Genomic DNA, 15,360 nt, shown 5'->3' on the forward strand with positions numbered 1-15,360 from the left:
CACTGAGGCCGAGCAAAGTGACAAACACACCATTGGTGCCTATATAAAGTAGCGATGTGGAAATGCACCCTGTCTTCAAACAGTGTTCCTTAGTGCTAGTTTACACCTGTCCGTGAACACAGTGGCAGTGCCAAGATAACTTTCTTGAAGGAATGCTTTTGCAATTAGACCTGATGTGCCTGTCTTCATGCAGGAACCCCCAATTAAAAGATATGAGAGGATTAATAATTGGGGCCCTGGCACAGAGACTCAGGCCTGTAATCCCAGCACTTTGGGAGGCCTAGGCGGGCAGATCACTTGAGGTCAGGAGTTCAAGACCAGCCTGGCCAACATGGTGAAACCCCGTCTGTACCAAAAAATACAAAAATTATCCAGACATGATGGTGTATGCCTGTAATCCCAGCTACTTGGGAGGCTGAGGTTAAGAAATCACTTGAACCCAGGAGGTGGAGGTTGCAGTGAGATGAGATCATGCCACTGCACTCCAGCCTGGGCAACAGAGTGGGTCTCAGAAGAGAAAAAAAAAAAGAAAAAGAATTGGCAGTGATGCCTTCTTGGCATCTGTCCCTACTTGGATCTTTGGTTACCAGGCCTCTTTAAATGGCTTTCTCAAATAGGTAGGATTGTTGAATTACAGCTACATGAACTGAAACAGTACCTCAGTGGAATAACCAAGCAAACACTGAAGATACTGCATTGATACTGCTACAACATGGGATTTTTAAAAATTCTTGTTTCTGCTTTTACATTTAGATATGGGTCACTTGCACATTTTGGAAATTAGGTGATTACTGCATCTTAATTTATTATATAAGAGGTTCTGATGACAGTATCTTTCATAGACTGTAATCCAGCAGGAACTGTTCCCTCGTCTCTGTATGATAGGGAGTGATGGCTGTGACTTCTAAAGCAGACACATGCAGGCAGATGACAGTCTCTTAGTCTAAGTTTTCTACATTGGCAACAGAATCTAGCTATTGTTACAAAACCTTCAATAGCTGGGAGAGATGCGAACTCTAAGCTGCCTGCCTTCTTAAAACGTGGTCTTTTGTATTTTAAAGAGTTGAGTTTTATGTCATTTGTCTCGAAATTAGGCTTGGGTCATTATATATTTCTGTCCACTGATTTATACATTCAGGATCAGGTCTTGACATTTAGTACATTTAAGATAGTTATCAGGTTGTAGTCAACAAGCACTTGTTTCTGGCTGTGGCCACCCAGCCAGCCCCATAGAGGGTAGAAAATTTGTAGATGACTGTCATGGCCTTACTGACCTCTGAAGCCCTATGTAATACTTGAGTGAAAAGGACTTGGAGGCTTAACCAGATGACTAGATGACATACCTCTGGAAGAAGGCAGGCATTGGAGCCCTCTTCCAGAGCATCAGAGAAGATCAAAGGGCTCAGATCTCCCCTCCAGAAAGTTTCATTCAAACACTCATGGCCGTATCAACACTCGTATGTCAATAATATCTCTTTAAGAAAATGTGAATGTCATTGCTGTACTCTTCTGTATTGCCTATGGTGGTTCAATTGTGTGAGTCAAAACTGCAAGCCTTTGGGTCACTTGTTAACTCGTGCCTCTGTCAATAAACCCTGAGCACCTGGGAGGTGGCCTGACAGTGGGAAGAACAAGGACTTTGGCATCAACGCCTCCTGGGTCCAAATCCCAGACCTGCAATTTGCTAACTACAGCTTGGCCAAGTAATTTAACCTCTCCCAATCAAGGTGCCCACTTGTAAAACTGGAACATTCATAATATCTACCTTTGAGGGCTGTAGTGAAGGTAAATACGATTATGTAAATGCCCAGCCTCGTTAGAGCAGCAACAGTAAGCACTCCAGGGGTGCCTGCTAGATAGATAAATGAAAGAAACTGGGAACGACCGTGAGGAGCTAAGTGTTAACACTGATATGCAGAGTCTGTGCCCTCATTTTCAGTTGTGATGGGTGCCTGACATAAGCACCTTATCCTAAGCCCAGAGCCATGCAGAGTGTTCTAAGGGGCCTTGAATATGCTGTGATTTTTGGCCATTCCACTGCAATAGAAATTGGGTTGGACTTAAGGCTTCTTCTACTGCACTGAAGAGCTACACTTCTTACCTCTTTCCAAGTGGAAAAACAATCTGCATAAGACAACATGATGATAAAAACAGAAATCAATTAGTACTACACATTTTCAAATTATCAGCTACATTAATGATGGTAAATGAAAAGGAACCAGAAAGCCACCTCCTTAGTTTTGTTTTGTTTTAACCTTGGTTTATTCCACTGCTGTTTTACGCCTCAGTCATTGTGCCTTCAACAGAGTGCCTTAACATTTGTGGCTTCCTCCCTGTACGGATTCCCAGTCATTTACCCTGCAAATGCTTCCTGTCCATCTTCTGTGTGCCTAGCACTGTGTTTAGGTCCATGGGAAATACCAGGAAGCTGCAGACCCAGTTAACACTTCCAAGGAACCTGTAATTGGAGAGATATGATATATGAATCAGTATCACAATTAAAAATTAAATATTCCTTTTTGCTGGACTTATCATCCATAGAAATTTCATATAACAATTCATGAGTTATAGAAAAGTGCAGTAAAATAATAGTCTAAGAGCTGCCACAAGGCATATAGGATGAAGTGCCAGCTGAATGTAGGTGTATCCTGTAAGTGCTGTGAATGTGCAGAATGGAGAGATCCTTGTGAACTGGAGCATCAAGAAAGCCTTTGGGCCAGGTGCCGTGGCTCACGCCTGTCATCCCAGCACTTTGAGAGGCCAACATAGGAGGATCGCTTGAGGCCGGAAATTCAAGAACAATCTGAACAACATAGCTAGACCCCATGTCTTAAAAAAAAAAAAACATATTAGCTTGATGAGTTGGCTGCAGTGAGCTGTGATAATGTCACTGCACTCCAGCTGGGGTGACAGAGCAAGACTTAGTCTCAAAAAAGAAAGGGAAAAGACCAGGCATTGGTGGCTCACGCCTATAACCCCAGCACTTTGGGAGGCCGAGGTGGGCAAATCACTTGAGGTCAGGAGTTCAAGACCGGACTGGCCAACATGGTAAAACCCTGTCTTTACTAAACATACAAAAACTAGCTGGGCATGGTGGCACATGCCTGTAATCCCAGCTACTCAGGAGGCTGAGGCAGGAGAATCGCTTGAACCTGGGAGACGGAGGTTGCAGTGAGCCGAGATCGTGCCACTGTACTCCAGCCTGGGTGACAGAGCAAGACTCTGTCTCAAAAAAAAAAAAAAAAAAAAAAAAAGAAACAGAAAAGAAAAAGCAAGCTGTTGCAGGGAAAATGGAAAGTGAGCTAAGATGGAAAGAGGAAGGAGAATCTGGAGGGGAGGGGGCCCCTGGGTAGGAATATGCACTGAGAGCAAAGGGACGGGAGTTACAATGTACAGGCAGGATGAAAGACAGGGAAGCGGAAGGCTCACAAAGGGAGAGGTAGTGAAGGCAGGTGGTAAAAGTAGGCTGAGGGAAGGGATCTGAGTGCCCCAAAGAGGCCAAGCATTGACACCCTAGGCATAAGAGTGACACCTAGGCATGCTGTATGGGGAAATGGATTGTCTGTGAGCAAACCAGATGAGTGGCATTGACAAGTGCAGAGTCAGCAAGTTTCAACGTTGTGAAGTAATAAAAGTATCATTAGGACAGCAGCACCTATGGAGCAGAAGGAATGGATACTAGAAATGTTTCTAGGTGGAATTATTAGGATTAGGATTCAGTATTGATATGGACAAATTTCTTTTTTTTTTTTTTTTTTGAGACAGGGTCTTGTTCTGTTGCCCAGGCTGGAGTACAGTAGTGTGATCATGGCTCACAGCAGCCTCAACCTCCTGAGCTCAAGCAATCCTCCCATCTCAGCCTCTTGAGTATCTGGGACTACAGGCATGCACCACCACACCCAGATAATTTTTGTATATTTTGTGGAGACAGGATCTCCCTGTGTTGCCCAGGCTGGTCTCAAACTCCTGGGCTCAAGTAATCCTCCTGCGTAAGCCTCCTGAAGTGCTGGGATTATAGGTATGAGCCACCACACCCAGCCTGACATACATTATTGAGTTACTTATTCATTCACCTAGAAAATGTTTATTGCGTGCCTACTGTTGTGTCTTGCCTGCTCAAGGCACTTGGGATGCATCAGTGGATAAGACAAAGTTGCCTTCCCTCGGGGCACTGGCAGTCTAGTGTATACAAATTGTAGTATATAAATAAAGTATATGTTGGTAGAAGATGATAGGTGATATGGAAATAAGAACAAGGGTAGGATCAGGCCTACGTAGTGAGGTGATTAGAGCATGAAACAGGGTGGTCAAGGTAGACCCCATTGACAAAGTGGGGTGTGAGCAGAGAGTTGAAGGAGGAGTGGGAGTTAGCCAAGTGGACATCTGGAGCAGAGTATTCCAAGCAGAGATAAAGCTGGAGCAAAGATCCCAAGACAAAACAGTGCCTGACTTGGTAGGGGAAAAATAGGAAGGCTGACTTGCTAGGGGAAAAACAAGAAGTCTGGTGTCTGAAAGGGAGTGAGCAAGGTAGACAGTGGTCAGAGAGGCTAGAGACCAAATGGGCATCGTAGGTCATTGCAAGGACTTGGACTTTTGCTCTCAGTAAACCAGAAAGCTATTGGAGGATTTCCAACAGGAGAGTGACATGATCCAACTCATATTTTAAAAGGTTCTCTTTGGCTGCTGTCTTAAGAATAGATAAGGCAAGGACAGAAACAGGAAAACCTCAGTTAAGAGGCTGTTGCAGTAATCCAGCAAGAGAAGATGGCTCAAACCAGGATGGCTACAGTAGAAGGGTGAGAAGCAGTCAGGCTCTAGATATATTTTGAAAGTAGAGCCAACAGGATTTCCTGACAGAATAAATGAAGGGTGTGAAGGAGAGGATTGAAGGAGGACTCCAGTGTTTTTTGCCTAGGCAACTGGGTGTTGCTGTCAGTTGAGACAGGGAAAGTCTTTATCAGATAGAGTAGGATTTGGAGTAAGCTCAGGAGTTCAGTGTCATATATGATGAGTTTGGCATGTCTGTTGGAGATACTGAGTAGGCAGTGGGATATATGAGTGTGCAGTTTGGGAGAGTGAAGTGGTCTAAAATAGACATTTGGGAGTTAGCAGCACATGGGTGGTATTTAATGCTGGGACTAAATGAAATTGTCAGAGACTGGCAGAGAGAAAAGGCTGAGACTGTAGATAAAGAAGGCCAAGGCCCCCAGGCTTGGGCACCTCAACCTGAAAGCTGGAGAAAAGCAGGGGAAGCAGTAAAATAAACTAAGGAGAAACCCTTGAGGTTGGAGAAAACTGAAGTGCGTGTGTCTTACAAGGCACATAAAGAAAATGTTTCCAGGAGAGAAGAGTGATCGGCTGAGTAAAATGTTACAGATAAGCTAATGAGATGAAGACCAAGGATTGACCACTGGATTTATCAAAGAGGGATAGCAGAGGTAAAAGTGAGAGCACTTAGCACATGGTAGGTATTTAAGGGATGAAAAAAGTTAATGGCTCCGAAGAGATTGGAGGTAAGAGGGAGACAAACTGGTCACATGCTAGATTTTGGATGTATGTTGATGTTGAGATGTTGGAGCACTGAGATGGAGAAAAGTGATGTTTAGAAGCCATTAAAAATAGGTGATAGAGGCCGGGTGCAGTGGCTCACTGTAATCCCAGCACTTTGGGAGGCTGAGGCAGGTGGATCACTTAAGCTCAGGAGTTCCAGACCAGCCTGAGCAACATGGTGAAACCACATCTCTATAAAAAATACAAAAATTAGCCAGGTGTGGTAGTGTGTGTCCATAGTCCCAGCTACTCAGGAAGCTGAGGAGGGAGGATCACTTGAGCCTGGGAGGCAGAGGTTGCAGTGACCCGAGATCACACCACTATACTTCAGTCCAGGCAACAGAACGACAGAATAAGGCCCTGTCTCAAAAAAAAAAAAAAAAAAAAAAAAAAAAAAAAAAAAAAAAAAAAAAAAAACAGAAAAAAAGAAAAAAAATTAGATGCTATAGAGTTTTGAAGGACGGGATTAGGATAAGGCTGAGTAGGAGCCAAAAACTAAGTCCTAATCTAATGAGAATCTACCTATTTTCATTAATCAAGAGGCAGAAGTATCTTTTATTGGTTGCAGAGGTTAAATCAAGTGACATCTCAAGGACCTTTTCTACCATGAGATAAGGGAAGAGTGGGTTGGGATAGGTTGAAAAATGTTATGCAGCCTTTTGGATCGCATCAGAGCGCTTCAGAAGAAAGAGAAGAATGTATTTATTAGTCCCTTGTTCTAGTAAGGCCGCTCAAGGGTATGCTAACTAAGAGCAAGAATATACATGTTCTTCACCACAAGCCTGTAGGACCAAATAGGACCAAGGTATTGGCTGTGACAAACCTTACACAAGGCTTGGTCAACTTTGTTTCACCCATCAAGAGCAATTCCAAATATAGGCACATAGAACCCGGATTAGCATATCTAGGTTTGCTTCCTGTCTAAGGTCTGCTATAGAAAAAAAGTAAACCATTCAGACAAAGAATAAGTATTTCCTGGCTTTCTTAAGAGCCTACAGAATTCCCCTGTGTGGTGGTCAGTGCTACCTCACTTGCCCCAGACTGCCTTTCTGACCCTTGTCTGTTCTTCACTGGTGGACCTGGACCTGAAAGAAATCTCTGTGCTACAGCTACAAATGAAACTTGTTTTTATTCAAATAATTGCAACACTTGACTTTTCTTTGCATTATTGACATTTGGATTTGAAAGCATGCTGGCTTTGTTAGCCCAACATGAGGTAAGAACTCAGAAACTTTGGATACCTAAATTATGCCAGAATGCTCCATTTAAGCTGTCCACTTCTACAGATTCATGGTACATTGTGGAATCTTAGTATTTTATTAATCTTGATTTTTTCTGATGATAAAAGTAATGTGTTTGGTACCACAGAACATAAAAAGTAAGTTAACAATGATAGCAAACACCTACATAGTGTTTACTATATATTGGGTACTGTTTAAAACCCTTTACATAAATATTAACTCATTGAATCCTCTTAACCTCATGAAGGTGGATATTATTGTTATCCCCATTTAACAACTAAGGGAACTGGAGCACAGAAAGGTTAGGTAATATGACCAACATCACAGACCTACTTAGTAGTTGAGCTGGGATATGAACCTAGGCAGTGAGGCCTCTGGAAATCGATGTTACTACTTGCCTCTCCCTCCTAATCCTATCCTCAGAGTTTGATTGCATGAGTAGCTAGTAGACTCTTGCTTTTCTCTGACCCTGGATTTGGCCCCATACAGACCCTCCAGCTTCTGTGGTCTCCACAGCCCACAGGTGTAAGACCCTGCCTGAATTGCCCCATCTCTGTGACTCTCTGAAGCAGGGAGCAGTCTTTGCATCAACCCACACACCTCGGTGTCAGCTCTTAGCATTTTGTATCAGTTTTTGGTCACCATGTTCACCTATCCTTCCCGACTGTGAGTTCCTTGGGGATAGGGGTTGTATCTTCTTTATCCCTATTTCCCAGCACCTGGGATAATGTGTGGCTCAAAAAGTCACAGAAATTTTGGAAATGTCAAATTCCTGGCACAGATTCAGCTGCAGTGGCAGAGCACCTTGTTGGATGAAGGCCGTTGCTTGCTAAGCCCGGATGTGGCCTCTGAATCCTCCTCAATATGCCCCTCTAGGCAACCACTATAATTCAGTAAGAGATGGCATATGAGCTGAAGCTTGTCTGCTCACCCTGCCATAAATGTTTGCTGAACAGTAGGGACTTAATAAGTTCCTGAGCTCACTAAGCAGATGTTCATGAAAATAATGAATTTCCAAAATAAACAAGAAAATGTCCCTAGGATTTCACTAAATATTTGGTGATAATATTGATCATTTAGCCTTCTGTCATAATCATCTTAGTGACATTTATTGTTATTCTTGCTCCTTTTGTGACTTATTTGACCAAATCAGTTTCAATACTAAGACTTTTGAAAACATACCTTGATTATAGAGGTAGTTATATGAATTTATACATGTGATGAACTGCCATAGTTACAAATGTATTCCCAAAAAAATTAGTGACCGCAAAAACAGCTGAGATCTGAATAAGGCCTGTAGTCTAGTTAGTTGTATTGCATTAATGTCAAGTTTCTGATTTTGATAATGCACTATTGATATGTAAGATGTCACCTTGGGGGAAGCTGGGTGATGGGTACATGAGACCTCTCTGGGTAGTATTTCTGCAATTTCTTGTAAATCTATAATTACTTCAAAATTAAAAGTTAAAAAACAAAAGTTACTTGGGATATTCAGTGCCTGGATTTTGGAGGGGGTTGGGGAAGGACATTGGTTTGGTCCTTGTTCTTGGTCTTCCTGAGGGGTAGAGGAAGTCCTTGCATTTATGGAAAGGATGGCTGCTAGGCCTCATAGAGCCAACATCTGAAACTAAACAACTTCCACAAGCAAAGTGGAGGACAAGAGTGGGAGTGTATCTCAGGGAAAGTGGCTCCCTTAGGAGCCCCTGATCTGCAACTGGAAAAAAACCTCCTTTCTCTCAGCCCCTAATGCGGCAAGAGCCAGCGATTTCAAAGGTACTTGTTTTGCTCATGAAGTCCTTCCTCTTCCTTCTGCCCTTCACCTTTTTTCACAAGGCCACAAGCCACTTCAAATGCATTTCGGTCAGCCTGTAAGAACCATCAGAACACAGATATTCAAAAGAGGGAGAGATACCAGGCAGCTCAGCTCTAGATGGGTCTGGCAAGGAAAGAGGCTTTGCATATGGCCTCTTGGAACCTGAAAAGGAAGAGTGAAGCATGGAGACCCTGATTCTATCTTGCAGGCTGCAGATCATCCCCACCCAAAGCCTTTGGAGCCACTGATGTAGTCTGGAGTTCCTTTGAAATTTTCATGGAATTATTTTGATTTTACCAGCAGACTTTCTTTCTCGGTGGAAAATTTTCCTCTCCCAAAAATCTAGCCAACCTGGCATGTAACTGAAAAATTCCATTATTTCCTTAACCCCTCATTTGCTCTTCAAAGAGGTAACTAATGAAAGAGTTGGTTTGCTTTCTTTGAGAAGCATTTATAACAGCTGGCATGATATATTTTTAGCTTTAGCTTCCTTCCCCTTTGGGGGAAACTTTTTTTAGTATGGCACTGGCCTTCCTAATACATACTACATTGTAAACATGACTCAATATATCTCAGAGGACTCGATGTTGCCACTGGCTGATCCTTCTCCTGTTTCTAAGAGTCCAGAGTTTTTACAGGACTGTGTTTTTCCTTGTCATGCCTAGTGTCTGTTTTCCAGGGCTTGGGGAAGAATGATCAGAAAAATGCTGTAGTGGGTGAGAAGCCTGCTAGTTGATCGTGCGTTGGAGATCCCTCTGCCTGGAAAAAGGCAGAGACCTCCATGGGCTGCGTGCACCTTGGGTCATGAGGCTGTGCTCTCCATCCCCCATCCAGGAAGATTTTTTTAGCCTTCAATGACAGTGAGGGTTATTAAACACTAGATGAGCCACAGAGGAAGACAGTTGTGTTCTCATTCCCCACCAGACTTTAAAAATAGGATGGATTCTGGCTGGAATAAATGGCTTAAGTTGGACTAGCCTGGAAGAGGGGAGGAGGAAAGAGGAGATGAACAGGATGTCTTCTGTAAGACCCTTTTTGAGCCCTGTAGTCTTATGATTTCTATTATTTCACAAGATTTAGAGTAATAGACTAACTATAGCTGTTCTACAAACAAATAGACAAGAAAACTTTTAAATTTGCATTTACTGATTTTTTTTTCCTTTAAGATATCCTGGATAAACTCAGGTTACACTAGAGAAAGATGTCTCATGACTGTAGCTTACACATGTCTTTGATATCTTTAATTTCAAAAAATTAAACCCTTGAATTTCATGGTCTCAGGTGAGGGTAAATCTTAGTGACATCAACTATTGTCAATCTAGGGTGTATTTTCTAACTCTTAAACACTAAATCTCATTCCAGCCATCCCCCATCCCCACCCCAGCTCTCAACATTCTGTTAGGTAAAATACATTCTCAGGAAATCTCAGTTATTAGTCAGTTAAGAGCAGAGTGTGGAGATGGGGAAGCCAGGTGAGCAGGGGGCTCCAAAATCTGGAAAATGCTATAAAGGGTTTTTGTGGGTTGGAGGAAGGCTAAAACTCCCAACATACTCCAGAGTAGTCATTCCTTGTTAAAACTTTGGACCATTTCCACAGACAAATTCCATGGCTAGAGCTAGACAGTGAAGCCAATGGGAGCACAGGATTTGCTTTAGAGATTTGTTTCACAGCCAGCCTTTCTGAGATGCATCCTTTTGGAAAAGCCCAGCAAAACGCATATGGAGCTAAAAGATTTATAATGGATTACTTTATGCTTTAGTCTTCTGCTTTGCACAGTAAGACATTGCTGTATAAAAGGAATTAATTATAAGGCTGTGAATGGTGTTTTAGAGATTCAAGTTGGGACATAAACAATGAGGCAGTCTTGATGAAGAACAGCTTTGAAGGCAGACAAGTTGGTTTTAAAGTCCAGTTTTTCCAATAACTAGATGTATGGTTATGGACAGGTTACTTGACCTCTAAGCCTCCTTTCCTCATCTACAAAATGAGAATAAATTTCAGCAGAAGGCTTCTTCATTGACTTGATCCGGATAGGTAGTTGATGCATTCATTGTAAGGGAATCATAACAAATAAGACTTTGAATGTATAATTTTATCTTAAAACATAAATGTCTATATCCATATTCAGTCTTTTGTATAGCATGATAGCCTTTTCTCTGAGAAAAGGGTACCTAACAGGTTGCTCTATGTTTTTCCTGCATAAATCACACCCTTAATATGTTATCTTCTTTGATTTCTTTAAAATGGAGCTGGAATTTAAAGGCATTTGCAAAACATCAGAGCATAGACTTTCTCTAGATTCTAGTTTTCTTTTACAATTTAGCTTATAGTTTTCTCACACTGAATTCAACAGTAGATTTTTAAGCAAAAATAATGGATAGTTCTAAAGCATTTAAGTTTTTTTGAAGTTAACTTTATAACTTGTATGTCATTGTTTCTGTGATGTGTTTTAAAATTACATATTTACAATAAGCACATATGACATAAACAGGCTTGGGAACAACCTGTTTGACCCTTGGTGCACCTACAAGTCAGCTGGTGGGAGCAGAAGGGCACAAGTAAATTAAAGTGCTAGGGGAGTCAGTGAGCAGTAAGCATCAATAAGTAGTTTAGAGGGAATGGAGAGTAGTGGTTGGTCCAGCAAGTTGGTTAAGTGAAGATGAGTTAAGGGTGGTGAAGATGAGTGAAGATGAGCCTTTAAGGGTGGTTGTGAGGATTAAATGAGAAATGTGTGTAAAGCACTTGCCAGTAGGATAGCCCTTATTGTTGTTGTTATTACTGCTGGTAATAGTAAGGGTGCTTCTTCCACCAGCCCAGCCTCTGCAGTAAACTGTGATGGAATAGGATCCTGGGGAAGCCCTATGACAAAGCTATCCCATTATGCTAAATTGAAATCAAGATACTTTGAATCTGTTCTACAAAGAGCCAGCCTTCCACAAATACCATTATTCCCTTAAGGATTGTTCTAGTGATATATATTACTAAATACTTTAAAGGGGACCGGGTTTTAAAGAATAAAGAGTAAGGTAAAATTGTGCTTCTTTGGGATCCATTATGAACAGGAATAATTTTTTAAATTAGTAATAATGATAAGAATATTATTCACTCTTTAACAAATTATCCTTAAGTAACAGAATAAGATTTAATAGGAATAAATGAGGCTGTGCACACACATTCAGGCCAGGGAAGTGTGGCCAGTCCCAAGAGGGCAGAGTGTTTGAAAGGAAAAAAAAAAATGTGCCATAGTGAATTCACTTCCAACTCAGTGTATGATCTTAAACTCACGGGGATTCTCACTTCTTTATGAAGGTGTGGGGTTGGATGACCCCTAAGGATCCTTCTTACAACTTTTATTCTTTGCTTCCAAAGTAGAAGAATCTTCAACTCAGAGAGTGCTGCTGATGAGTCTATAGCACTCATTTTGGGGTGGGTGGGGGAGGAGGGTAAAATGTCTAGGAGAAGTGGGATGCGTCAAAGCCAGATAGACAGCCTTCCGCTATATTCAGCATTGACTACATACTACCTGAAAAATCTAATGTGGTTTTGGTCCCCCTAATTTTAAAAAGAAGTGTGAAAAAAATCAGTAACTGCTCCCTGGAGTGTGAAGGGAAGTCTGGTGGACAGGGGTGGGTGGGGGAATTATTTATCATCCTGCTGTTCGAAGTAAGCACCATATTAATGTCATGTATTGCCTATTAAAAATATATAACATGAGAAATATATGAAGATGTTAGTGAAGAAAGAGGGGAAAAAGAAGATAGCCTAAAATAAAAAAACAGGATGATTCAGCCTGGAATAATAATGCTAAATAAGGAGTGATCTGATAATTTAGAAACGTATTAGAGTTTATTAATAGGAAACACAGTATCATAAGTTCCTTAGTCTCTGCCATAGAGAAAGAAAAGAAAATTGGCAAAAATAATACTGTTTAAGGTCATGGTGATGAAGAAAGTTCAGAGCATGCTACAGTTACAAATGTGGATTCTTTATCCTTTCTTATCTTAAAGAAGAAAAAAAAATCAGAGGATCACCAAGTTCTGTTGCTTGGCACCTGAATCACAGGCCACTTGGAAGCCATTCTTGCTTGATGATTGTAGTTTGATCAAGATGGATTCTTTTATAAGAAAAGTGGACTCTTTGAAGGCTCTTTGTTTTAAGAGATCTGATAAATATTTAGCATGTTACTGGTCTTATTCAAGTACCACTAAATCAAATATTTTCACAGTGGAAGCAGGGACACTCAGCTTTTGCCCTGTCTCAAAAAATACCCATTTTCGGTTAAAAAACAAACAACTTTTGCTAAACCCAAGTCAAAACAAAGTCAGACATGTATTCCTCAGCTCCAGTTTCTTGAGAGGCCAGCATCAATCAATAGGTAAAGCACCCAACGCTGTCCTACAGAGCCTAGAAATTAAACTTTCTCAGAAGACAAGGGCTGACGAGAGGGTAAGTAGTATTAAGAAACTGAATATACTCTCCTTATCTCTTGTTAGTATCCAGGTGAAACATAGGAGACAAAACACATATTACAGAGATGTCTCATTTTACGCAGTATATATATTTCCAAAAAGTTGTTGAAACAACCTTTTTTTAAATCAAATTATTTTCCCATTGAGTAAAACTGTGGTTCAGAATATGAATTTTCTTAGTTGCTTGCTAATCTTCATTTGCAGGAACTCTTAAGTGGGGGTAAGGTCCTCAGTTCCTGAGAGTCTCTAACAAAGTGAATATAAAGTATTTAAAACAATAAATACTGAAAAGATTTCTATAGATGATTTTTTTGGCAATGTGTCTAACAGTCTTCTCTGATTATATGTTGGGATTATTAAGTATTAAGTATTTATGTTTTCTTCTTCTCTGATTGTATGTTGGGATTATTTAAGTGGCTTTTGTTGTTTTTAACAAGTCACATTTATATGAAGTTGGGGGGCAGGACAGGTGGCAACTACAATGCCCCTCTCAGTGGTGCTTCCAAATGCAGAGGATGTAGGCTTCCCAAATATATCAGGAGTTAGAGAACTTGCTGAGGAGAGACATTGACATGAGGATTTGGCCTGGGTCTACATCCAATGCATGTATTGGGAGAATGCTCAAGATTGCAGCATGCTTGCAAAGTTGGGAGAATTTGGGTGTAGTCATGAGGCCTTAGGGAGCTACATTGTGAGAAAGGGTATTGTTCACATATGTTCATCGTTATTCAAGAAATTATTTTGGCAATGGCTCACACCTGTCATCCCAACATTTTGGGAGGCCGAGCAGGGAGGATTGCCTGTCCAGGAGTTCAAGACCAGCCTGGGCAACATAGCTAGACCCCTATCTCTACCAAAAAATACAAAACATTAGCCAGGTGTGGTGACTTACACCTGTGGCCCCAGCTACTTGGGAGGCTGAGGCAAGAGGATCTCTTGAACTCAGGAATTTAAGCTGCAGTGAGCTATGATTGCACCACTGCACTCCAGCCTGGACTACAGAGCAAGACCCTGTCTCTAAAAAAAAAAAAAGAAAGAAAGAAAAGAAATTATTTCGTGCCTACAATGTTGTTATTTATTCTGCTAGATTTAGCATAATGTTAATACCCCAACACAATGTTGCATACAAGTATTAATCTAAAAGTCCATAATGGCATCTTTGGGTAAAAATGACCACATTTATAGATTTGTTTACTTTTGGCAATGTAGCTCCAAATTCACCTGGAATCTCAAAATATTGTGTGCTAAATTTCAAAGTCTGAGAGTCCTTGATGCCCAAGAGTGTCTCTACTTTGGGTGTGAGACTGACAATGTAATTGAGGCTAGGCAGTCCCTGAAAGTAGATCTGAACTGCAGATCCTAAATTCAAGGTAAGCATCTTTGCAGTCCTCACTGTTGTTCAGGAATGAGTATTGTCAGTACTCAGAAAAATGAGATGTCTTGCAAGCAAATGTGTTGCTTAAAGGTTTTGTTTTTTTTTTTTTTTTTTTTCAATTTATGATATTTGTGAAAGAGAATGTAAAACTGTGTATGGTCACAGTTCTTTCCCAATTTTCTGTTGGTGATTCTCTCTCTCTCTCTCTCTCTCTCTCTCTCTCTCTCTCTCTTTCTCTCTCTCTTGCTAGAGACAGCTGCATAATTTTTATTTGCCTCTAGAGCTATTCTCTTGCTCCTCTTCCCCCAGCTATTCAATCTATATGCAATTCAGAGGCCAGGCTAATTATGGGGTGCTAGAGAAGCAGTTGCCCAGAGAAAAGCTCTTTAAGCACTCAACTGGGATAGAGCTGGGGTCACGCTCGTGACTATCTCCCCATTCACGACTGCATGTCTGCGTGTGAGCTGCCTTCCATTATTTTGCAGTTGCATAAACAAACTTTTTAGAAAGGTCAACACAAGGAATGAATGCTTTTTCTTAAAGAACAGAGCAAGGAAAGGATTTCATGTTTACTTCTTGAGGCTTCACTACTGGAAGAATAGCCACAAAGTGGCCATGAAAGAAAGGATATGTTCCTCTCCTTAACCAGGGCTTTGTGTTTTTGGCTGCTCCAGCAATGGCTTAGGAGCAAGAAGCTTTATACACTCAAGAGTTGGACTCTCAAAATAGTGTGACTCTTAGTAAAAGGCCTGCTGAAACTCTTTGACCTAGATTGCTTTTGCCTGCAGGCTAGTTGTTTTTTTGTTTTTTTGTTTTATTTTGTTTTGTTTTGTTTTGTTTTTAACTCCACTACATCATATTGCGTAAATGGTTTACTTCCAGAGATGTTAACCCTGTGAGACCATACTCGC

General features: G+C 41.1%; 1 protein-coding gene across 5 annotated transcripts in view; it reads left to right on the top strand.

Moving 5' to 3' along the window:
* The window catches only part of SAMD4A (sterile alpha motif domain containing 4A), a 235,685-nt gene that overhangs the window by 146,416 nt on the left and 73,909 nt on the right, over positions 1-15,360 (top strand). The window lies entirely within an intron of this gene.

This window comes from Rhinopithecus bieti, unplaced genomic scaffold (assembly GCF_001698545.2).
Source record: "Rhinopithecus bieti isolate Rb0 unplaced genomic scaffold, ASM169854v2 scaffold_7985, whole genome shotgun sequence".
In the NCBI taxonomy this organism is placed as follows: Eukaryota; Metazoa; Chordata; class Mammalia; order Primates; family Cercopithecidae; genus Rhinopithecus; species Rhinopithecus bieti.